The sequence below is a fragment of the Conger conger genome, chromosome 12 (assembly GCF_963514075.1).
Source record: "Conger conger chromosome 12, fConCon1.1, whole genome shotgun sequence".
Classification (NCBI taxonomy): Eukaryota; Metazoa; Chordata; class Actinopteri; order Anguilliformes; family Congridae; genus Conger; species Conger conger.
Genome location: NC_083771.1, coordinates 218,498 through 240,904, shown reverse-complemented (window position 1 = coordinate 240,904; position 22,407 = coordinate 218,498). Strand labels below are relative to the sequence as shown.

The window sequence follows — 22,407 nt, the reverse complement described above, 5'->3', positions numbered from 1 at the left end:
GGCAGGTCCGTAGCATGGAACCTCCAGCTCACGAGGGACGTTTTTTGTTGGGTGGAGGAGAGGAACCTCCCGTTGATTTTTATTTCTTTAGATATGGAGAAGGCATTTGACAGGGTCAGCCATGGGTTTTTGTTTGGGGTGTTAGCGCGCTTGGGCTTTGGGGTGGGGTTTTTGAGGTGGCTGCAGCTCCTGTATAAAGGGGTAGGAAGTAGGGTAGGGGTCAACGGGTTTTTGGGGGAGATGGTGGGGCAGAAGGGGGGGGTAAGGCAGGGTTGCCCTTTGTCACCGCTCCTCTTTGTTCTTTACATCGAGCCGATGGCCGAGGCAGTGCGGAGGGACGGAGGGATAAGAGGGGTCCCAATGCCAGGAGCAGGGGGTGAGAGCGTGAAGGCAGGGCTGTACGCGGACGATGTCTGTCTGTTTTTGGAGGGGGACGGGAGTGTGCGGAGGGCAATGGAGGTGGTGGGGGACTTTGCCAGGGGGGCGGGGGCTTCTGTTAACCTGGCAAAGTCCACCATGAAATATTTAGGGGCGTGGAAGGGTAGAAGGGATGGACAGTGTGGGCTGCAGGTAAGTATAGGGCCAGTGAAGGTCCTGGGGGTAGAGTTTGGGGAGGGAGACAGGAGGGACGCAGTGAGGAACTGGGAGAGGAGGGTGGCGGGTGTGAAGACCAAATTAGGCCTCTGGTCAACACGCCGGCTCACACTGTCCGGGAGGGTGTTAGCAGTAAAGGCTGACATATTTCCGTTTTTAGTTTATGTGTCTTATGTTTTTCCTTTGCCCGTGCGGCTTAAGAGGGAGCTGGTGCGGGCGGTGTTCAAGTTTTTGTGGGGGGGGGGTTATGAGTACATAAGGAGAGAGGTGATGTATATGGCGGTGGAGGAGGGAGGGAGGGATGTGTTACATGTTCCGCTTAAGTTAGATGTGTTGTTTTTTTGTAATTTGTGTGTATCCTTGGTTTCACCGGTGTGTCATAAGTTTCAGTATTTTGTTCGTTTTTGGTTTTCGTCCTGTGTGCGGTTTTTGGGGGGGTGGGACAATAGGGTGCCAAGGGGGCAGGTGGCCCCTGCTCATTATGTGCAGGTAAGGCGCTGGGCCAAGAGGCACAAGGAGTGTGCGGACAGGGAGCTGGTGCTGCACCACAGGGCCCTGTACAAGGCCCTAAAGGAGCGGCTGAGGCCTGTGGGGGGGACAGGAGTGCCGGTGGGGCGGGAGGTGTGGGCGGCTATCCAGCCAAAGGGTCTGGAGAACCGCCTGAGGGACCTGAACTGGCTGGTGGCCTACGGGAGGCTGCCTGTGAGGGACGTCCTGTACCGGCACAGGCTGACCCAGAACAGGTTCTGTCCCAGGGAGGGCTGTGGGAGGGAGGAGGAGACCGTGGCCCATGTCTTCTGGGGCTGCCCCTTTGCCCAGGAGGTGTGGCAGCTGATGGGGAGGAGGTACAGGAGCATAAGGGGGGTGACACGGGAGGGAGTGTTGTGTGGAGAGGGGTTGGGGAGGGAGAAGGGGAGGGCCGGGTTTCAGGCGCTGCTGCTGCTGAGCCTGGCGAAGCAGAAGCTGTGGGGGGCGCGGGGGGAGAGGGGGGCGGTGAAGACGGGGTGGACAGGGAGGGGGGTGGTGCGGATGCTGGAGGCGGAGGTGGAGCGGCGCTTCCGATGGGAGGTGCTCAGGTGGGGTTTCCACGCCACATGGGAGCGATGGAAGGGGGTGAGTTAGGGTTTTTGAAGGGTTTTGTGTGTAGGGCGGTTTTTGTTTGTTTTCGTGTTTGGTTTGTATTGCTGTCTCTGTTTTCTGAGATTTTTTGGTTTGAAATGCGTTTGGTATGGTGGGAATGTGTTGGGAAGGGGGAGGGGGAAAGAATGGGTTTTGGGACTTGGTTGGGAAGGGGTGGGGTTTGGGGTTTCTTTTCTGTTAAAGAGAGATGTAGAGAGGTTTTGTGTTTGGATTTTGTTGTAAAGTGTGTGTATGTAAAGTGATGTCTGAGCGGACAATAAAATAATTTAAATTAAAAAAAAATCTGTTCTTATCAGTTTAATATCTGATACGTCCCCTATCAGGGGACTATATATTAAACGGATTTTTGGCACAGGGAGTCGGAGAAGGAGCTTGCTCCGTCCGCTTCAAGCATCGACCCGTTATTGCAGTGCGTTCGGGAACGGTGCGCCTCTCCAAGTTTTGTGCAAAAAAAGGTTGTGTTTTGTTGCCCTGTTCTTCCCCCTTTTTGTTTGTTTGTTTATTTTGTATGTATGTAAATTGTGTTGTAAATAGGGTGAATATGTGCCCTTGTTGTAAGTGTGCTTGCCTCAGTTTTTTAGCAAAACGATGTAGTTTTCTGTGCGGGACGTAACTGTTTGTTGTTATTGCGCTGTCTCGCTTTTCCCACCTTCCCTCTCGGATTGTCTGTCTGGCCGGCTGGCAGCAGTGGCAACCCCGGGTCAGTGGGAGTGGCTGGGAAGGGGGCCGGAGGCGCCTGGTGCGCTGAAAGGTCACATTTCGCTCGGGTTTCTCTTCAGCACGCACAAATCTTTCGCCTTTTACTAAAGATTTCCGTGGAGAGGAACGCACCTGAGTTTGTGCTATTTTTGGATGCTCCGTCCACAGGACGGGGCAGCTTCGAACGGTTTAAGGACAGACGGCAATGTGCGACAGGTATGCGGGTTGCTTGCGAGTCGCCGACTTGCTCGTTTCTGGCTTATCGCCTGCTTGCCGCGTGCGATCGATGCCCCGCTCGCTAAATAGCTTTGGTCGCTGCCTAGAGAGCAGCTATTCAGTAAGTGGCTCGGTAGTAAGTACGTAACAGCGTACTCGGTATGTGTTGAGTGTTTTTGGCGGCTGTGCCTGCCAGTGGAGGACAGTGGATCTTGGTGGGAGGAGCCAGCTGAGTCCGGTCGTTACGGTAGCTCGCCGACCGGCCAGTCAGTGCGTGCGCAGGGTTCTTGGGAAGGCGGGGAGGGGGGCCGGCTCCTGGGCCAGGTGGCGTCTTCCCCCGAGCGCGGTCCGGGGCCACCGGGAGGGCGCCGTCGGCAGGGGCCAGTTTGCGGTTATCGCTTCTCGGCCTTTTGGCTAAGAAAAAGACGGGAAGAGGATGGCAGCGCCAGAAGGAGATGTGCCGACCCATAGGGTGCGGCTGAGGAACACAGTTCGGGTGGAGATGGAGGACGGAGAGAAGAGAAAAGGTTTCACGCTTGAGTTTTTTGTCAAGAACATCTTGAAGGAGCTATTGAGGGTGGACAACGAGACAGTTTTTTGCCTGCAGGATTTTTCCCCGAGAGGGTTTTTCGACTTGACCTTTGTGTCAGAAGCCGCCTGCTACAACCTGCACCAAAAGTTTCTGGAACATAAGGAGGACCCGGCCTTGCAGGGGATCACCATGCATCTGCTGTACAACAAGGCCCTGCGACCCCTGATGATTCACCTCTACAACCCCTTTGTTCGGGAGGAGGACATCCTGGCCTTCCTGCTCAGGTACTGTGCAGATGTGAGGGAGGGGGTAAAATTGAAGGATAGATTTGGGTTTTGGAACGGGAAAAGACGGTTTAATGTGCGGTTTAAACAGGATCCTTCAGGGGTGGGGGGGGTAGCACATCCTCCTGGGGCCTTCTCCATAGGCCCGGACAGGGGCTACCTTGTCTACCCAGGGCAACCGTTGTACTGTCGTCGGTGTGGGATGTACGGGCATGTTAAGGCGGTGTGCTCCACCGACCGATGTAGGCATTGTGCATCGACGGAGCATGCTACAAGAGACTGTGGGGCCCCGAAAGCATGCAGTCTCTGCGGGAGCGTGGAGCACCTTTTCCGGGCCTGTCCGGAAAGGGTGAGGTCGTTTGCGGCCTTGGTTCAGGGAAATGTTGGGGCCTACTCTGGGCCTCCTGGAGGCCAAGCATGGCCTAGCACCAAGAAGGCCGGGCGAGAAGCAGGGGAGTCGGCTACGGAGGGAGGGCAGGCCTCGGAGCACGGGGCTGGGCCTTCCAACACTACAAGCCCAGGCTCGGCGGCGGCCTTGGCCACTAGGCCGGTTCAGGAAGGGGTGGGGCCTGGGGGGCTGGCTCCCGTGCTGGATCCGTCCCTCCGTCCTGGGCATGGGGGCGAGGCCTCAGCCTTGGAGGAGCCGCGGAGCGGCGCGGATGGGAGACCGGAGCAGGAAGCAGGCGGATCCAATGAGGTCATGGCGGCTGGGTCTGGGTCGGGTCCGGGTCCGGTTTCCGGTGCGGCCCCGGGCTCCGGTCCGGGTCCTGCTCCTGGGTCCGGTCCGGGATCCGGTCCGGCTCCGGGTTCCGGTCCGGGATCCGGTCCGGCTCCGGAGTCCGGTTCGGGTTCCGGTCCGGTTCCGGTTTCCGGTTCGGGTTCCGGTCCGGCTAGGAGGCCAAGAGATCGGGATCCTGCTCCGGCGCTGGGAGGCATGGATGGGAGGTCCGGGGGTGAGCAGATCTTCGGGCCTTCCTCGCGTCCTGGCCTGGGTTTGGGGCTGGGCGCAGTGGTGATGAAGGCGAGGGCCGTGGCGGAGGAGTCCGGGGTCCCGAGAGAGGGTTCGCCGGAGCTATTCTCCCCCCTGTCGGTGCCTCTTGGTGAGGAGGTCTTGTCCCCGGAGGCGGAGGGAGCGGCTATGTGCACCACTGCGGACCTGCAGACCCCGTTGGCGTGGGGGGACAGCCCTCCTCCAGAGGGGGAGGTGCCGGAGTGGGCGCAGGTGGCAGCACGGAAGCGGGTTCGCTCGGGGGACACAAACGGGAGGGAAGCAAAGGCGGGACCAGGCATCCCTCTGCAGAACAGGTTCCTGGCCCTATCGGACTCGGCGGAGGGGGAGGCCCAGGAGGTGGACATTGAGGTGGACCGGGAGGAAGCACCTGGAGCCTCTGCGGCCTCAGCAGGGCCGGCAGTCAGCCCGTCTTCCCAGTTTGTGGGCTGGGATGTGGCAGGATTTACAGGGGTGATGGGGATGGAGAAAGGACTCGAGGGGGGGGGGGACTCCTCTGAGAAGGAAGGGGATTAAAGGTTTGTTAAAATTTTGTTTAAAATGGTTGTAAATGTGATTACTTTGAATGTTCGGGGATTGAGAAACTTGGGGAAGAGGCAGGCACTTTTTGCCTCTCTAGCGGCGACAAGGGGGAATGTCTTTTTGTTGCAGGAGGTGCACCTACGGGACACGGGGGATGTACTGGGGTTCTCGGAGGAGTGGACGTGGGGCCCATCGGCGTGGTCGGTGGGCAGCGTTCATGCCGATGGGCTGGGGATCCTGGTGAAGGGTTTAGGTTTGGAGATCCAGGAGTCTGTGGACATTGTGGCCGGGCGGGCGATGTACGCAGACATAAATCAGGGTCCTCGTAAAATACGAGTTTTTAACGTGTACGGGCCAACTCGGAGTGGGCGGAGACTGGAGGTCCTCAAAGAACTGGTGCCCAGTCTGTCCACTTCCAGGCGGATCATCCTGGGGGGGGATTTTAACGTGTCGCTGGATGGGGGTGGGGCTAGCGCTGCTGGGGGGGATTATTCGGCAAGAGCGCTGGCGGAGTTGGTCAGGGATTACGGCCTGGTCGACTCATTCCGGGCGGCACATCCGGCGGCTCCAGGCTTTACCTGGCGGAATTCCAGGGGAGCTGCGAGCCGCCTGGACTACATTTTTGTGCCGAAGGAGTGGGTGGGGGTGACCGCCACGCTGCAGCCTTCATGGGCATCTGACCATGACATGCTGCAGGTGGCGGTCCCCATTCCCAACACGCAATGGGGGCCAGGCTACTGGAAGCTAAACACCTCCCTAATAAAGACTAGGGCGTTCCAGGAGGCCTTTAGGTGCTTTTATAAGGCCGTGAGGGCTCTGCGGGGCTTGTACCCCACAGCGGTAGAGTGGTGGGAGGCGGCCAAAGTGCGCTTCGGCCTTTTCTGCCGAAAGTATAGTATGGCGCAGCGGAGGAGGGAGCGGGCTGAGGTGAGGAGGTGGTTAGATCTCCTCACTTATATGCACACCCAGCTTAACAGGGGGAGGGCAGTGAGGTGGGAGGCCTATGAGGGGGCAAAGGAGAGGGTGAGGAGTCTCCTAGAGGGAAGGGCTAAGGCCGCGGCCTTCCAGGGCCGGCTGAGGGAGATGGAGGAGGGGGAGAAGCCCACCGCATATTTTTTTCAGGCTGCTGAGGCTCGGAGGAGGGCCGCCGTGATCTCTGGGTTGAAAGGGGAAGCGGGGCTGGAAACGGGGGTCCCGGAGATGCTGGGGATCGCGGAGGGCTTCTTCCGAGACCTCTTCAGCAGGAGAGAGTGCGACCCGGAGGAGCAGGAGGCACTGCTGGGGTGTGTGGTGCCCCGGTTGGGGCGGGAGGAAGGGCAGGCACTGGAGGCGGAGCTCAGTTTGGAGGAGCTGACAGGGGCGCTCCGCTCCATGAGGGAAGGGAAGGCCCCGGGGCATGACGGACTCCCGTGGGATTTCTACAGGGAGTTTTGGGACATCATTGGTCCGGATCTCGTGGAGGTTTTTCAGGCGCTTCTGGAGGGGGGAGCGCTGTCGGCCTCCATGAGAAAAGGAGTGGTGTCGCTGCTCTTTAAAGGAGGGGACAGGGCTGACCTAAAGAACTGGCGTCCAATCACCCTGCTGACGGCGGACTATAAGCTGCTGGCCAAAGCAGCTGCGGTCCGCCTGAAGCAGGTGATGGACGTCCTGGTCAGCCCTGACCAGACTTGTGGGGTACCTGGGCGGTCCTGCAGCTGGAACCTGATTCTGCTGCGGGACACAATTGACTGGGTGCGCGATCGGGGCCTTCCTCTGGCGGTGGTCAGCATCGACCAGGAGAAGGCCTTCGATCGGGTGCAGCACGCCTTCCTTTTCCGGGTCCTGCAGCGGATGGGTTTGGGCCCCCGGTTTCGGTCCTGGTTGCACATGCTGTACAGGGGAGTGTACAGCTGCGTAAGAGTGAATGGGTTTCTGAGCGGGGCTGTGGAGCAAGCAGGGGGGGTGCGGCAGGGGTGCCCAATCTCCCCGCTGCTCTACGTCCTGTTCATGGAGCCCTTCGCAGAGCTGGTGCGTCGGGACCCAGGTGTGGACGGGGTGAGGATCCCAGGGGCCGCAGGGGCCGAGTTGAAGATCCAGCAGTATGCTGATGACACAACAATTTTTGTGTCTTCAACTCGGTCCCTGGCAAGGGTGAGAGTCTTGGTGGACAGGTTTGCGGCAGGGACGGGCTCCAGGGTGAACCTGTCCAAGTCCTCAGTCCTGCTGTGTGGCCGGTGGAGAGAGGAGGTGAGGGACTACGGTGGCTGGGAGCGGTGCCAAGGGGGACTGAAGGTGTTGGGGGTGCGCTTCTTTCCCCAGGGCAGTGGGGAGCGGAACTGGGAAGAACGTATGGCGCTGGTGAGATCACGGCTGGGGGTGTGGGCACGCAGGCGGCTGTCACTGACTGGGAGGGTGGTAGTGGTGAGGGCTGTCCTGCTCCCGCTACTCCTGCATCTGGCCTACGTCTTCCCAGTTCCTGCAACGATCAAGGTGGCCCTGACCAGGGCCATGTTCAAGTTTCTGTGGGGAGGGAGGTACGAATATGTGCGTCGCGACCTCATGTACATGCCGGTGGACAAGGGGGGTCGCGGCGTGCCGAGAATCCCCCTGAAACTTGACGCGATTTTTACATCGTTCGCGTGTAGGATGGTCCTGGGAAGGGTCCCCCACAAGTGCTACCACTTTGCCCGTTTCCACCTGGCGAACGCGCTGAGGCACTGGGTGCCGCTGACCCACGTGGCTCCACGGGCAGAACAGCAGTCCCCGGCCTATCAGGCGGTGCTGCGCTTCCTTAGGCAGTGCCCGGCTCCAGTGGAGAGGGAGAGCCTTCTCCAGCACAGGCTGCTATATAAAAGCATTGCGGGCAGGCAGGTGGCAGGTCCTGAAGGGGTGCCGCTGAACCTCGAGTGGGGCAAGGTGAGCGGGGGGAGGGCACCAGGGGTGGTGCGGGACCTCCACTGGCTGTGTGCGATGGGCAGGATGTCGGTGCGGGAAGTGCTGCATCGCCATGGGTGCAGTGCCTGCCCACTCTGTCCAAGGGGCTGTGGGCTGGTGGAGTCGGTGGCGCACGCCCTATGGGAGTGCCAGTTCGCAAGGGTGTACTGGGGGTTGGTGCAGGGCCTCCTCAGGGGGATAGGGCCTGCCTTCACCCTGAGCAGGGAGAGTGTCATGTATAGGCGGGGGCTGGCAGCAGTGGGAGCCGTGGCTGAGGGTGTAGTGTGGGAGGTGGTAGGGTATGGAAAGTTGGTGCTGTGGGAGGACAGGATGGCAGCAGTGGGGAGGAGGCTGAGGGTCTTGACTCCCAGCCAGCTCCATTATAGGTTCTCGGGGAGGGTAGCGGAGAGAATAAGGGGGGATGGGGTGGTGCACGGGTGGGAATGGGTGCGGGAGTACTGGGGAGGCCTGGAAAGGCTCTTCCTCTGGGAGGGGGGTCCCGGGGGAATGTAAATATGTAAATATGTAAATATAATGTATGTGATTGGGGGGGTCGGGTTTGGGGTTTGTGGGGTGGGGCTTGCTTGTGGGGAGGGGGGAGGGTGGGGTTTTTCTTGTTGTTTTTGTATTTGTATGGTTTTTGTTGTTGGAGTTGTTTGTTTGGGGTTTTGTAATTAGGGTAAGTGGGGGGTGGGAGGGGGTGGGGTGGGGGGTTGTATGGTTGTTTCGGTTCTGTTTTTGTTTGGTTTGAAATGTGTTGGTACAGTGGGAATGTGTTGGGACTTTGGGACTTCAGGGGAGGGTGGGGTTTTGAGTTTACAGTTGTTAAGAGGATGTGGTTTGGAATTTGTTTGTTTATTGTTTGTATGTAAATGTAATGAGGTTGGTGCGGACCAATAAATTAATTTAAATACAAAAAAAAAATCTGTTCTTATCAGTTTAATATCTGATACGTCCCCTATCAGGGGACTATATATTAAACGGATTTTTGGCACAGGGAGTCGGAGAAGGAGCTTGCTCCGTCCGCTTCAAGCATCGACCCGTTATTGCAGTGCGTTCGGGAACGGTGCGCCTCTCCAAGTTTTGTGCAAAAAAAGGTTGTGTTTTGTTGCCCTGTTCTTCCCCCTTTTTGTTTGTTTGTTTATTTTGTATGTATGTAAATTGTGTTGTAAATAGGGTGAATATGTGCCCTTGTTGTAAGTGTGCTTGCCTCAGTTTTTTAGCAAAACGATGTAGTTTTCTGTGCGGGACGTAACTGTTTGTTGTTATTGCGCTGTCTCGCTTTTCCCACCTTCCCTCTCGGATTGTCTGTCTGGCCGGCTGGCAGCAGTGGCAACCCCGGGTCAGTGGGAGTGGCTGGGAAGGGGGCCGGAGGCGCCTGGTGCGCTGAAAGGTCACATTTCGCTCGGGTTTCTCTTCAGCACGCACAAATCTTTCGCCTTTTACTAAAGATTTCCGTGGAGAGGAACGCACCTGAGTTTGTGCTATTTTTGGATGCTCCGTCCACAGGACGGGGCAGCTTCGAACGGTTTAAGGACAGACGGCAATGTGCGACAGGTATGCGGGTTGCTTGCGAGTCGCCGACTTGCTCGTTTCTGGCTTATCGCCTGCTTGCCGCGTGCGATCGATGCCCCGCTCGCTAAATAGCTTTGGTCGCTGCCTAGAGAGCAGCTATTCAGTAAGTGGCTCGGTAGTAAGTACGTAACAGCGTACTCGGTATGTGTTGAGTGTTTTTGGCGGCTGTGCCTGCCAGTGGAGGACAGTGGATCTTGGTGGGAGGAGCCAGCTGAGTCCGGTCGTTACGGTAGCTCGCCGACCGGCCAGTCAGTGCGTGCGCAGGGTTCTTGGGAAGGCGGGGAGGGGGGCCGGCTCCTGGGCCAGGTGGCGTCTTCCCCCGAGCGCGGTCCGGGGCCACCGGGAGGGCGCCGTCGGCAGGGGCCAGTTTGCGGTTATCGCTTCTCGGCCTTTTGGCTAAGATAGGCGGTCGAATCGTTCGTTGGTGGGAGAGGAGTCGGTTTACTACTACAGAATAGTAAGTAAAAAAATAGTGTTTCTTTTTGTTGCTTGTGTGGTTTTTTTCTTGTGTGTACAGGTGCGTGGAGGAGCCCAACCGGAGAGGAGGAGTGAGGGGGTCCTCCGGGAGGGTAAGGCCCTTTTGGGCTTGCTTTTCTTTGGTTCAGTGGTTGTTGGAGGTCTGCGTTTAATTGTTTGTAGTGTGGTTTAGTGTTTGTGTGGTGGCGTTTCCGGGATGGCGGCTGCTAGGGTCGGCGCCCGGAGGCACTGCTGTGTGCGGTTTTCTTTGAGGGAGAAGGAAGGGAAGCTCCTGGAGATGTCCCGTTTGGATTTCTCCAGGAAGCTTCTAATGGGAGCATTAAAATTTGTGCCAGGGGACATTAACTGCCTGGTTGTGCTTCCCCGGGGGAAGGGCTTTGATGTAAGCTTCAGAACCCCCCAGCTGTTGGGTTCCTTTTGGAACACCCTGGAGAAGAATAAAGATAGCCTCTCAATGTTTGACATTGAGAGGCTCACAGATGACTCCGTGAAACATATTATTTTTAAAATGTACAATGAGACAGTGGAGCCAGAAGACCTGGTTGCGTGGCTGGCCAACTACTGTCTCGTTAGGGGGCCAGCCCAGAAAATCATCGATGTCGACGGTATCTGGACGGGGAGCTGGAAGGTTCCCGCGAAATTGGTGGAGGACAGAACCGGTTATGGGGGTTTGAGACACCTGCCCTCCCTCATTGTGCTGGGGGAAAATAGAGGGCTGGTCTTTTATCAAGGCCAGCCAAAACTGTGTAGGAAATGTGGGGCCTATGGTCACCTGGCAGGTCATTTTTTGCAATCGGTGCAGGGAGGTGGGGCACCTCGCCGCTGATTGCAAGAATGGAATCAGGTGCAATCTCTGCAGGTCGTCAAACCACCTGTTCAGGGATTGCCCTGATTCCTACGCTAACAGGGCCAAGCAGGCGAGGGCTGACGCCCGGGAGAGGCAGCGGGAGGAGGGGGAGGCCATGAGGAAGGAGCAGGAGGAGAAGGAAGAGGGAAAGGGCGAGGAAGCCCAAGAAGGGGCAGAAGGTGAAAATGGTGGTCAAGGCGTGGCTGGAATGAGTGGAGTGAGTGAGAATGTGGGAGAGAATGAGGGAGAGGCAGGTGGAGTGAATGTGTGCACAAACGAGGGAATGAGTGTGGGCGTGGCTGGTGGGAAGAGTGCAGGTGAGAATGAGGGAGTAAATGAGGGAATGAGTGTGGGCGCGGCTGGTGGAAAGGGTGCTGGTGAGAATGTGAGAGAGAACGAGGGAGAGGCAGGTGGTGTGAATGTGAAGGTTAATGAGGGAATGAGTGTGGGCGTGGCCGGGAAAGAAGGTGCAGGTGAGGAGGTGGAAGTGAAGGAGGGGGAGAACAGGGAGAAAGAAATGGCCTGTGAACCCGTCGAGTCTCTGTACTCTGACTCCGACTCTGACGCAGTCTTCATGGAGACTGTAACAGAGGGGGAGAGTGATGAGGAAATGTTGGTGGAAGGAATTGTCCGCAAAAGAGGTGCAGAGACTGGAACGGAAGGGGTGGAGAGAAAGAAAAGGGGGGTGAGGGAGAGGTGGGGCCTGATGGCTGGGCTGTCAGACAGCGGGTCATCGGGCTCCTCCCCAATCTACCCAGAGCAAGGACAAAACCAGGCCCCCTACATATCAGAGACTGAACCATCGTCATCTGCTGGGTCACCAGCAGGTGGCGGTGGGGTTTTAAAGTGATGGTGAGTATGGCATTTCTTTTAACTTCGTGGTGTTTTTAACTCTTTCTGCCTGTTTTAACCCTCACTTCTTAATAAAAAAATAAAAAAATAAATAAAATGGCTTCCCAGCACATGCCCCTCACGGTGGCGACCATTAATGTGTGCAGCGTGAGGACATTAAAGCGGGCAAGATCTGTGTTGTGTGCTTTGGAAAGTGTGCAAGCAGATGTGATTTGCCTACAGGAGTGTGGGCTGCCATATCGCTCCTCCTACAGGATGTGGGAGGACCTATGGCAGCAGGGGCCGTCTCTCTGGAGCGGCTCCCACTCCAATCGGGCGGATGGTGTGGCAGTGCTGATGAAGAACAGAAATATTGAGGTGAAGGGGAGCACAGTGGTGAGAACAGGCAGAGTTTTAACAGTATCTCTCTCTTTTAATGAAATGACTTTTAACCTCGTAAATATTTATTGCCCGCAGGGGAAGCAGGAGCGCTGGGAGCTCCTTCAGGAGCTCCCCACATATCTTTTAGGGAGAGCTCCTCTGCTATTGGTTGGGGATTTTAATTGCGTTTTAAACAGGGCTGGGCGGAGGGGAGCAGGGGAGGATTTTAAAATGGACAAAACGTCTTTTTATTTGAATAATTTAATAAAGGATTTTAAACTCACAGATATTTATTCTGCTCTTAACCCGGGGCAGGAGGGTTTTACCTGGCGCACGAGTGATGGATCCCGAGCATCGAGGATTGACTTCCTCTTTGCCAGGGGTTTTGCTGGTCTGGCATCATCTCTGAGCCCGGTAGTCTACTCAGACCATTCCCTGCTGTGCTGCTCCCTGGCTGTGAAGTCGGGTGTAGCAGTCGGCAGGGGAATATGGAAACTGAACTGCCGGTTGTTGGAGGACCCGGCAGTAGTGATGGCGTTTAATGAAGTTTATGAAGAATGGCGGACCCTCCAAGGTTTTTATGAGACCCGGGCTGAGTGGTGGGAGTGGGTAAAAAAACAAATAAAGGGATTTTTTATTAAGCAGGGGAGGGAGAAAAAAGCAAAGGAGAGGAGGGTGTGGGTGGGACTACAAAAAAGATTAAATAGATACGGGAATTTAATAAATATGGGGTTTGATTTTAAAGAAGAATATAAAGAGGTCAAAAGAGAGATGGAGATTTTAATGGAGAAGAAATGCCAAAGCATCATTTTTAGCAGTAGAGAAAAGGAGATAGAGGAAGGAGAAAAGTGTACAAGATTCTTTTTTAAAAAGATTTTATCAAGGAATATTTTAATGAAAGGTCTGAAGGGAGAAGATGGAGTTTTAAATACTGATACCGATGGCATGCTAAGGGTGGTGGAGGGGTTTTACAGTAATTTATTTGGGGAAAAGGAGGTAGAGGAGGAAAGGATGGGGGAGGTGCTAAATTTTATAGAGGGGGTGGTGGAGGATAGAGGCATTTTGGAGGGAGGAATTGGGAGGGAAGATTTAAATTATAGTTTTAAGTCTTTTAAAAAACTCAAAGCACCTGGCCTAGATGGGCTGCCATGGGAATTTTATGAAAAATTTTGGTATTTATTAGAATCAGATCTTTTAAATATTTTTAACAAATTTGAGAATTTTAAAATTTTACCTAAGAGTTTTAGAGAGGGGGTGGTCACACTAATTTTTAAGAAAGGAGATAGGCACGAGATAAAGAATTGGCGCCCGATCACCCTTTTAAATTTCGATTTTAAACTCTTAAGTAAGATTTTAACCCTGAGGATGAGGACGGTTTTACCTGACGTGATCCACCCGGATCAAACTTGTGCTGTGGCTGGAAGGAGGCTCACTGACAGCCTCGTACTGGTAAGAGACGCCATTTGTTATGCGAGAGACAGAAACATTCGGCTCGCCGTACTAAATTTAGATTTCGAAAAGGCGTTCGATCGAGTCTCGCACCAGTACCTGTTCAAGGTGCTGGGGAAAATGGGCTTTTCGGCTGGGTTCATAGCACGGGTGGGGCTTCTGTATACGGGGATTAGAAGCAGAATCCTGGTGAACGGGGTCCTCTCCAAGGCAGTAGACGTCCGCTGCGGTGTCCGCCAGGGCTGTCCGTTATCGCCACTCCTGTTTGTGTGCTGTATACAGCCACTGGCACAAGTGTTGAGAAGGGATACCCGGATATCAGGGCTGGGCATTCCAGGGAGCGGTGGGCAGGAGGCCCGCTGCATTTTATACATGGATGACGTGACCGTACTCTGCACTGACCAGCCTTCCATTGACCGGACTGTTGACAGGACAGTGTGGTTTGGGAGGGCCTCAGGGGCAAAATTAAACAAGGACAAGTGTGACCTAAAACTGTACGGACGTTGGACAGAGACCGAACTCTCTGGAATGCCAATGACGGCAAGACCTGACCAGATGAGAATCCTCGGGGTCCATTTTAATTCTGACGGACGTGGGGATGGGAACTGGGCGGGGATTTTAAAAACAACGGAAAAACGGCTACAGTTTTGGAAGCAAAGGGAATTATCATTGGAGGGGAAAATTCTCATTTTAAAATCTGTGATTTTACCCTTGTGGCTGTTTGTGAGTGTTGTGTTTGTGCCGTCTCGTGCCGTGTTGTCTCGTCTTGATCGTGCTGTGTTTTATTTTTTATGGGGCACAAAATGGGAGCGGTTGCCCAGAACGGTGGTGAAAAAGGAACCAGAGAAGGGTGGGAAGGGGGTTCTGGATTTTTACACTGTGTTGTGGTGCCACTTTGTGGCGCTGCAGGTGTCCTTGTGTCTGTCCCTGTCTTGTAAAGCGTCCTTTTTTGTCAAGTTTTTTAGCGGGGCCTATTTTAGAAGCATTGGGGTGGTGAAGGTGCCTTTAACGGTGCCTTTGGCTTTTAAAATGGTGGGAGGGTATGGGAAGATGAAGGCCTTTTTAAAGAAGATGGGGTTGGAAGGGGTGGGAGCGGGGGTTTTAACTAACCACAAGTCTCTCCTGTCCTTTGTGCAGGGTAGGGATCCGGTGAGCCAGGTGCGTGAGCTGGCAGTAGGCCAGCCGGAAGAAGTTTGGAATGCTGTGGCCCACCCAGATCTGCTGCACCGTCATAGAGACCTGGCCTGGCTGGCGGCGCATGGGGTCCTCCCGGTCCAAGGAGTGCTGCATGCCCGGAGACTGGCCAGGACTGCAAAGTGCCCTTGGCCCAGGTGTGAAGAGGAGGAGTCGGTCCGCCACTGCCTGTGGGACTGCCCGGTGGCAAGGACCCTCTGGACACAGTGCGGGCCCCTGATCCAGCTGCTGCTGGGAGCGGGACTGACCCTGCAGTGCCAGATGGTGCTGTACGGCGTGGGAAGGGGAAGGACCTCACGTCAGTGGAGATGTTTGTGGCTGGCCATAAACGGTGTGAAACAGGCCATCTGGACTGCCCGCACTGTGTGGATCAAAGAGAACAGGGCCTTGTCACCGGAGGCACTGAGGAGGGTGGCGTTTGCCTCCCTCAGAGACTACATGTGGCGAGACCGGCGGAGAAGAGGAGTGGACTGGGCCAAGGGGGCATGGGGGCATGCAGCCTGGACAATGATAATGGGGCCGGGAGGGCCAGCCTGACCGGCCTGGATCTGTTATGACGAGGTAACAGGGGCGGTGTGAAGGCAGGTTGTTTAAGAGCGCCCACCGCTGCCCGGTACAAAGGTCATCTGTTGTAAGGATCTTGTCGGTTATTTTAAACAGTTTTGTGTGGTTTTAGCAATAAATAAAGGGAAGGGCAAAGGGTCTTGGTGGGATTTTTAATGAAATTACATGCATTTTATTTGTATTTATGTATATGATTTTACGAGTGTAATTTTGTTATTTAAGATTTGTTATTTATTCCTGTAGGAACTTGCCCTTAAAAAAATAATGTATTGTCAATTTTTTTTATGTATTGATACAATAAAAACCTTTAAAAACAAAATCTGTTCTTATCAGACGGAGACAAAACTTTTTTCGCGATCAGAGGATTTTTCTGTGTGTGGGACCATGACTGCGCCAGGACCAGAGAGTTCGGGAGGAACTTTGAGGAGGAGGAACACAATCCGGCTGCAGGTGGTGGTGGAGGAAAGAGGGAAGGTGGATCTGCGTTACGTTATCGTAAGGCTGTTTAATGACTTTTTCAATGTTGGCGTGGAAAGGATGTATTGTGTGCAGGATTACCCAAGCAGGGGACTTTTTGATGTGACGCTGGAGAGCGAGGGCCTGTGCTTAGAGGTATTCGAGGCCTACAACGATGGAAAGAGAAGGGGGGTTTTTCATTTTTTGTCACGAAAGAGGTTTTTTGTTTGTTTTGTGCAGGAGGTGCACCTGAGGTCCAGTGAGGACGCTCACAAATTTTCTTTTGAGTGGAAGAGGGGGCTTTCTTTTTGGAGTGTGGGAGGGGTACATTCTTCCGGGGTGGGAATTTTGTTTGGAGGGAGGGATATAAGAATAAGAAATGTGTTTTCTTGGGTTCAGGGGAGGGTCCTCGTGGTGGACGGGGATTGGAGGGGAAGAAGGCTGAGGCTCGTGAACGTCTATGCTCCAGCCTTGGTACAAAGGAGAAAAGATTTCTTTGTGTCCCTGGAGCAGGTGTGTGCCACGAGCAGGGTGGTAGTGATGGGGGGGGATTTTAACGTTTCCTTTGAGGCGCCGGATTTCTCGGCGGCACATCTGAAGGGTGTGTTGGGGAGGTTCTCCTTAAAGGACGGGTTTCGGGAGGTGTGGCCAAGGGACCCGGGGCTTACCTGGGGGAACAGCAGGGGGGCCAAGTCCCGCCTGGACTATGTTTTTGTTTCGGGGGGGCAGAGGGTGAAGGCGGCGGAGGTGATCCCGCTGTTTTCTTCGGATCACAGCGGGGTGGCGGTGACAGTGGGGTGGGATGCGCCAGCTTTTGGGAGGGGGTGCTGGCGCATGAATACACAAGTGCTAGAGGAGGAGGCCTTTTGCGTGCGTTTTGGGGAGGCGTACAAGGGATGGAGGGCGCTGAAGCCCTTTTTCAGTACCGCGGTAGAGTGGTGGGAGGTAACAAAGGCCCGAATTAGGGCTTTTGTTATCAACTACTGCAGGGGAAGGAGGAGGAGGGAGAAGAGGTACTCCCTTAAGCTCCAAAGGGAGCTAGAGGGGCTATATGTACAGTGGAACAATGGGGAGGAGTTTGATGAGGGGAGGTGGGAGGGGTTAAAGGCAGAGCTAAGGGCGCTGCACGAAGGGAAGGCGCGCTCCCTGGCTTTTAAGAGCCAGGGAGAACTATATGAAAAAGGGGAGACGGTTTCGGCCTACTTCTTTCAGAGGGTGAGGGCGATGAGGGTAAAGAGGGTGATGGAAGGGTTGAGGGGGGAGGACGGGAGGGTGCAGAGAGAGGCACAGGAGATGCAGAAGGTGGCCTCCCGGTACTACGCCGAACTCTTTGGGGAAAGGGAGGTGGATACGGTGGCCGCAGAACGTTTCTTGGGGTTGGTGGAGCAGAAGGTGCCGGAGGGAGTGAGGGCGGTCTTAGAGGTGCCCTTCAGCTTGGAGGAGCTCGGAAGGGCACTCTCTGGGATGAAGGGAGGGAAGGTCCCGGGGAAGGATGGGATCCCCAAGGAGTTTTATTGTAAATTCTGGGAGATGGTGGGCCCAGACTTCTTGGACGTAGTGGGAGAGATATTTGAGAAGGGGGAGCTCGGCCCCTCGATGAAAGAAGGAGTGGTGGCCATGCTGTACAAGAAGGGCGATGGGCTTGATATAAAAAACTGGCGCCCAATAACACTTCTGGGCGTCGATTACAAGCTCATCGCCCGGGCACTGGCAGGCCGGCTGAGGTTAGCCATGCCGTTCCTGGTGGGGGAGGACCAGACCTGTGGGGTAGAGGGGAGAACAGCAGCGTGGAATCTCCAGCTCACGCGGGATGTCCTGTGTTGGGTGGAGGAAAGGCACCTCCCGCTTGCTTTTATCTCTCTAGATATGGAGAAGGCATTCGATAGGGTAAGTCATAGTTTTTTGTTTGGGGTTTTAGGGCGTTTGGGTTTTGGGGTAAAGTTTTTAAGGTGGCTGCACTTGATGTATAGGGGTGTAGGGTAGGGCTTAACGGGCACTTGGGGGACATGGTGTGGCAGAAGGGGGGGTAAGGCAGGGGTGCCCTTCGTCACCACTCCTTTTTGTTTTGTATTTAGAGCCAATGGCGGAGGCAATTAGGAGGGAGGGAGGGATAAAAGGGGTGCCAATGCCAGGGGCGGGGGGTGAGATTTTGAAGTTGGCAATGTATGCGGACGATGTGTGTTTGTTTATGGATGGGGACAGGAGTGTGCGGAGGGCGATGGAGGTGGTGGGGGACTTTGCCAGGGGGGCGGGGGCCGCTATAAACCTGGCAAAGTCCACGATTAAGTATTTAGGGGCGTGGAAGGGGAGAAGGGATGGACAGTGTGGGCTGCAGGTAAGTATAGGGCCAGTGAAGGTCCTGGGGGTAGAGTTTGGGGAGGGAGACAGGCGGGACGCAGCGAGGAACTGGGAGAGGAGGGTGGCGGGGGTGAAGAGCAAATTAGGCCTCTGGTCGACACGCCGGCTCACACTGTCCGGGAGGGTCCTCGTCCTAAAGGCCGACATCCTGCCGGGGTTAATTTATTTGGCAGGTGTTTTTCTGTTGCCCGTGCGGCTTAGGAGGGAGCTGGTGCGGGCCGTGTTTAAGTTTTTGTGGGGGGGTTATGAATATGTGAGGAGGGAGGTGATGTACATGGCGGTGGAGGAGGGAGGGAGGGATGTGCTTCACCTTGCCCTCAAGCTAGATGTTTTGTTTTTTTGTAATTTGTGTATTTCTTTGGTTTCCCCCCAGGGGCATAAGTTTCAGTATTTTGTTCGGTTTTGGTTTTCGTCTTGTGTGGGGTTTTTGGTGGGGTGGGATAACAGGGTGCCGAGGGGGCAGGTGGCCCCTGCTCATTATGTGCAGGTGGGGCGCTGGGCCAGGAGGCACAAGGAGTGTGCAGATAGGGAGCTGGTGCTGCACCACAGGGCCCTGTATAAGGCCCTAAAGGAGCGGCTGAGGCCGGTGGGGGGGACAGGAGTGCCGGTGGGGCGGGAGGCTTGGGCGGCGATCCAGCCGAAAGGACTGGAGAACCGCCTGAGGGACCTGAACTGGCTGGTGGCCTTCGGGAGGCTGCCTGTGAGGGATGTCCTGTACCGGCACGGGCTGACCCAGAACAGGCTCTGTCCCAGGGAGGGCTGTGGGAGGGAGGAGGAGACCGTGGCCCATGTCTTCTGGGGCTGCCCCTTTGCCCAGGAGGTGTGGCAGCGGATGGGGAGGAGGTACAGGAGGGTAAGGGGGGTGACACGGGAGGGAGTGTTGTGTGGAGAGGGGTTGGGGAGGGAGAAGGGGAGGGCCAGGTTCCAGACGCTGCTGCTGCTGAGCTTGGCAAAGCAGAAGCTGTGGGGGGCTAGGGGGGAGAGGGGGGCGGTGAAGACGGGGTGGACTGAGGGGGGTGGTGCGGATGGTGGAGGCGGAGGTGGAGCGGCGCTTCCGATGGGAGGTACTGAGGTGGGGTTTCCACGCTGCATGGGAGCGATGGAAGGGGGTGATTTAGGGTTTTTGGAAGGGTTTTGTGTGTAGTGCTGTTTTTTTGTTTTCTGTATTGGTTTGTATTGCTGTCTCTGTTTTCTGAGATTTTTTGGTTTGAAATGCGTTTTGTACAGTGGGAATGTGTTGGGAAGGGGGAGGGGGAAAGAATGGGCTTTGGGACTTTGGGACTTGGTTGGGAAGGGGTGGGGTTTTGGGGGTTTTTTTCTGTTACAAAGAGATGTAGAGAAAGGTTTTGGTGGTGGAGCACGGGGTGAATGGCGCAGCTGCAGAGGGCGCCACCGAGCCACCGAGCCAGCGTCCACTAGGGGGGAACCAATGCTGCTGCCCCAACAGCCAACAGCCAGAGGAGAGTGACAGGTATGACCCGCCTGGAGTTTAGCCGGGCAGTGCTTCAGCGAGCCATGGGCTTTGTGCCAGGCGACCTGAACTGCCTGGTGAAGGTTCCAGGAAATGCCGATATTTTTGAAGTTAGCCTTAAGAATGCTAATGTCCTGGAGAGGTTCTGGAACCTCTATAGAGAGGGGAAGGACAGGTCTCCCCTCAACAACTTTCAAGTTGAGCCCCTGTCCGACACGGAAAGCAAAGTGGTCACTGTGCAGTTTTTTAATGAAACTGTACAGGACCACGATGTGAGTACGTGGTTGGGCAGGTACGGCCAAGTAAAATCTGAAGCCAGGAGGGTCCTGGATGAGGATGGAGTCTGGACCGGGGCCAGGAAATGGCTGGTCCAGCTCAAGCCTGACCCCTCTGCAGTGGGGGGGGTATGTCACATCCCCAGCACCATCACGCTGGGGAGACACCGGGGCGTGGTGTTTTATTACCGCATGCCCAAGCTGTGCAGGAGCTGTGACGAGTTAGGTCACTTGACCACTGTGCAGGCTGCAGCCAAGTGCAAGTCGTGTGGCGGCAACCCATTGTCACCACAGTAAAAGAGGAGCCTGATTGACACCCCCATCATGGTGGAGGGGTCAGACTCTTAATCTGCAGACTCAGACACCAACTCCATCACTCTGTGGCAAAAACCAAAACGAAATAAGTACACCATCAAGAAAACCTCCAACAGAACAGCACGCTTCACTCACACTCCATTAGGGACCAGCCAGCTACCGGCCCGGACTCTCTAAAGGGGGTGACAACATTCCCCTCTTCCCAGGCCTTTTAAAAATAAAAATAAAATAAAAATACAGGGGTGGGAGAAAAAAGCAAGGGAGAGAGGAGGGTGTGGGTGGGACTACAAAAGAGATTAAACGGGTATGGGAATATAATAAACATGGGGTTTGATTTCAAAGAAGAATATCAAGAGGTTTTAATGGAAAAGAAATGCCAAAGTATACAAGGTTTTTTTAATTTTATTTTTTTAGAAGTAATTTAATGACAGGTCTGAAGGGGGAGAATGGAGTTTTAAATACAGATACCGATGGCATGCTAAGGGTGGTGGAGGAGTTTTATTGTCACTCATTTGGGGAAAAGGACGTAGAGGAGGAAAGGATTGGGGAGGTGCTAAATTTTATAGAGGGGGTGGTGGAGGACAGAGGTAAGTTGGAGGGAGGGACTGGGAGAGAAGAATTAAAGGATAGTATTAAATATTTTTAAAAAGGCAAAGCACCTGTATTGGATGGGCTGCCATGTGAATTTTATGAAACCTTTTGGCATTTATTAGAATCAGACCTTTTAAATATTTTTTATGAATTTGACAATTTTAAAATGTTACCCATGAGTTTGAGAGGGGGTGGTCACACTGATCTTTAAAAAAGGTGATGGTTTAAAAATTCAGAATATCAAGAGGTAGCTCTTGTCACAAAGAAGGGGGACCTGCAGGACCTCTGTAACTGGCGGCCGATCAACCTCCTCTCAGTGGACAACAAGATCACGGCGAAGGCACTGATGAGGAGGTTCCAAGACCTGATGCCATCAGTGATCGGACCGGACCAGATCTGTAGCATCCCCGGAAGGCCCAAAAATGACAACTTGCTCCTCATGAGGGTTTTAATAATCCAAGAGAAGACCAAGAGAAGGCTTTTGACAGGGTTAGCCATGTGTGCATGAGGAGGGTGCTTAATTTCCCTGGCCCCCTCCTACGCTGGGTTAAAATCTGTTTGACAGACATTACGGGCAGTGGTCAACCAGCAACCCTCTGCCCTGTTTGCCATCAGATCCGGCTTCAGGCAGGGGTGCCCCCTCACATCCCTCCTGTACGTCTTCTACCTTGAGCCATTCCTACAGGCCATCAGGCTCACCAAAACTCAATCCACCAACTCTTTCCCAGAGCTATAAATGCCCAGAGCTGTATGGGCATAGCCCCTCCTATCTGAACCAAAAAATAAAAACAAAATTACAGAAAAAGATCAAACAGAACAACAAATATGGCCATGACAATAATAATAAACAGCTAAACACACAACAACAAAGGGGGTACTAAATGGAAATTAAGCAGTCATACTTGTACTGTTCAAATTCCCCCCTTACACCAATCAAACAAACAGATGGAAGCTTCCACTAACCCCCCTCCAGAAATACCACCTGGTTGCACTCCACTTCCTGTTTGGTAGTGGCACCCAGGATTGAACGGACCCAGGTAAAAACTTTCCTATCAAGTTTTAAACGGTAAAACCCCAATAAACATTTTTAAATGCACTCGCTGTTTATTTCATTACTTTTACCGATGCCGGCAGACATGTAAAGAGTGTTTGTGTTGCGGGTCTGTAACAGTGCAAGTCTCTTAGTGGCGCTAGTCCTTGACAGCTCCCCCCAGCTTTGAGGTAGAGCCCCTGTCTGACATGGAAAACAAAGTGGTCACTGCAGTTTTATAATGAAGCTGTGCAGGATGTGGTTAGGCAGGTACGGCATTGTTAAATCCAGATCTTGGAGGGTCCTGGATGAGGACAGAGTCTGGACCGGGGCCAGGACATGGCTGGTCTAGCTCAAGCCCGACCCCTCTGCAGTCGGGGGGGTATGTCACATCCCCAGCACCATCATGCTGGGGAGACACCGGGGCGTAATGTCTTATTACGGCATGCCCAAGCTGTGCAAGTTTGCCCACTCCCACCCCTTCAAATACTGAGCACAATACAACACCTTCCCTGCAGAACAAACTCCGGAACCCAACACCAAAGCCACTCAATCTTTAATTATCACCGTTAAGGAGGAGCCTGACTCCGACACACCCATCATGGTGGAGGGGTCAGACTCCTCAACCACTAATTCTGAAGACACCATAACACCTTGGCAAAAGGCTAAATCAAAAAGGGGCAA

General features: G+C 54.5%; 2 non-coding genes and 2 pseudogenes across 2 annotated transcripts; all 4 read left to right on the top strand.

The window, feature by feature from the left end:
* The first annotated feature begins 1,995 nt into the window (after positions 1-1,995).
* Positions 1,996-2,169, top strand: LOC133106376 (U2 spliceosomal RNA; annotated as a pseudogene).
* A 324-nt stretch (positions 2,170-2,493) lies between these two features.
* LOC133105719 (U5 spliceosomal RNA) lies at positions 2,494-2,610 on the top strand. The gene has a single exon (XR_009703913.1). It is a non-coding gene; the product is annotated as a U5 spliceosomal RNA (small nuclear RNA).
* A 6,195-nt stretch (positions 2,611-8,805) lies between these two features.
* LOC133106361 (U2 spliceosomal RNA) lies at positions 8,806-8,986 on the top strand (annotated as a pseudogene).
* A 324-nt stretch (positions 8,987-9,310) lies between these two features.
* On the top strand, positions 9,311-9,427 carry LOC133105718 (U5 spliceosomal RNA). The gene has a single exon (XR_009703912.1). It is a non-coding gene; the product is annotated as a U5 spliceosomal RNA (small nuclear RNA).
* The last annotated feature ends 12,980 nt before the right edge of the window (positions 9,428-22,407 follow it).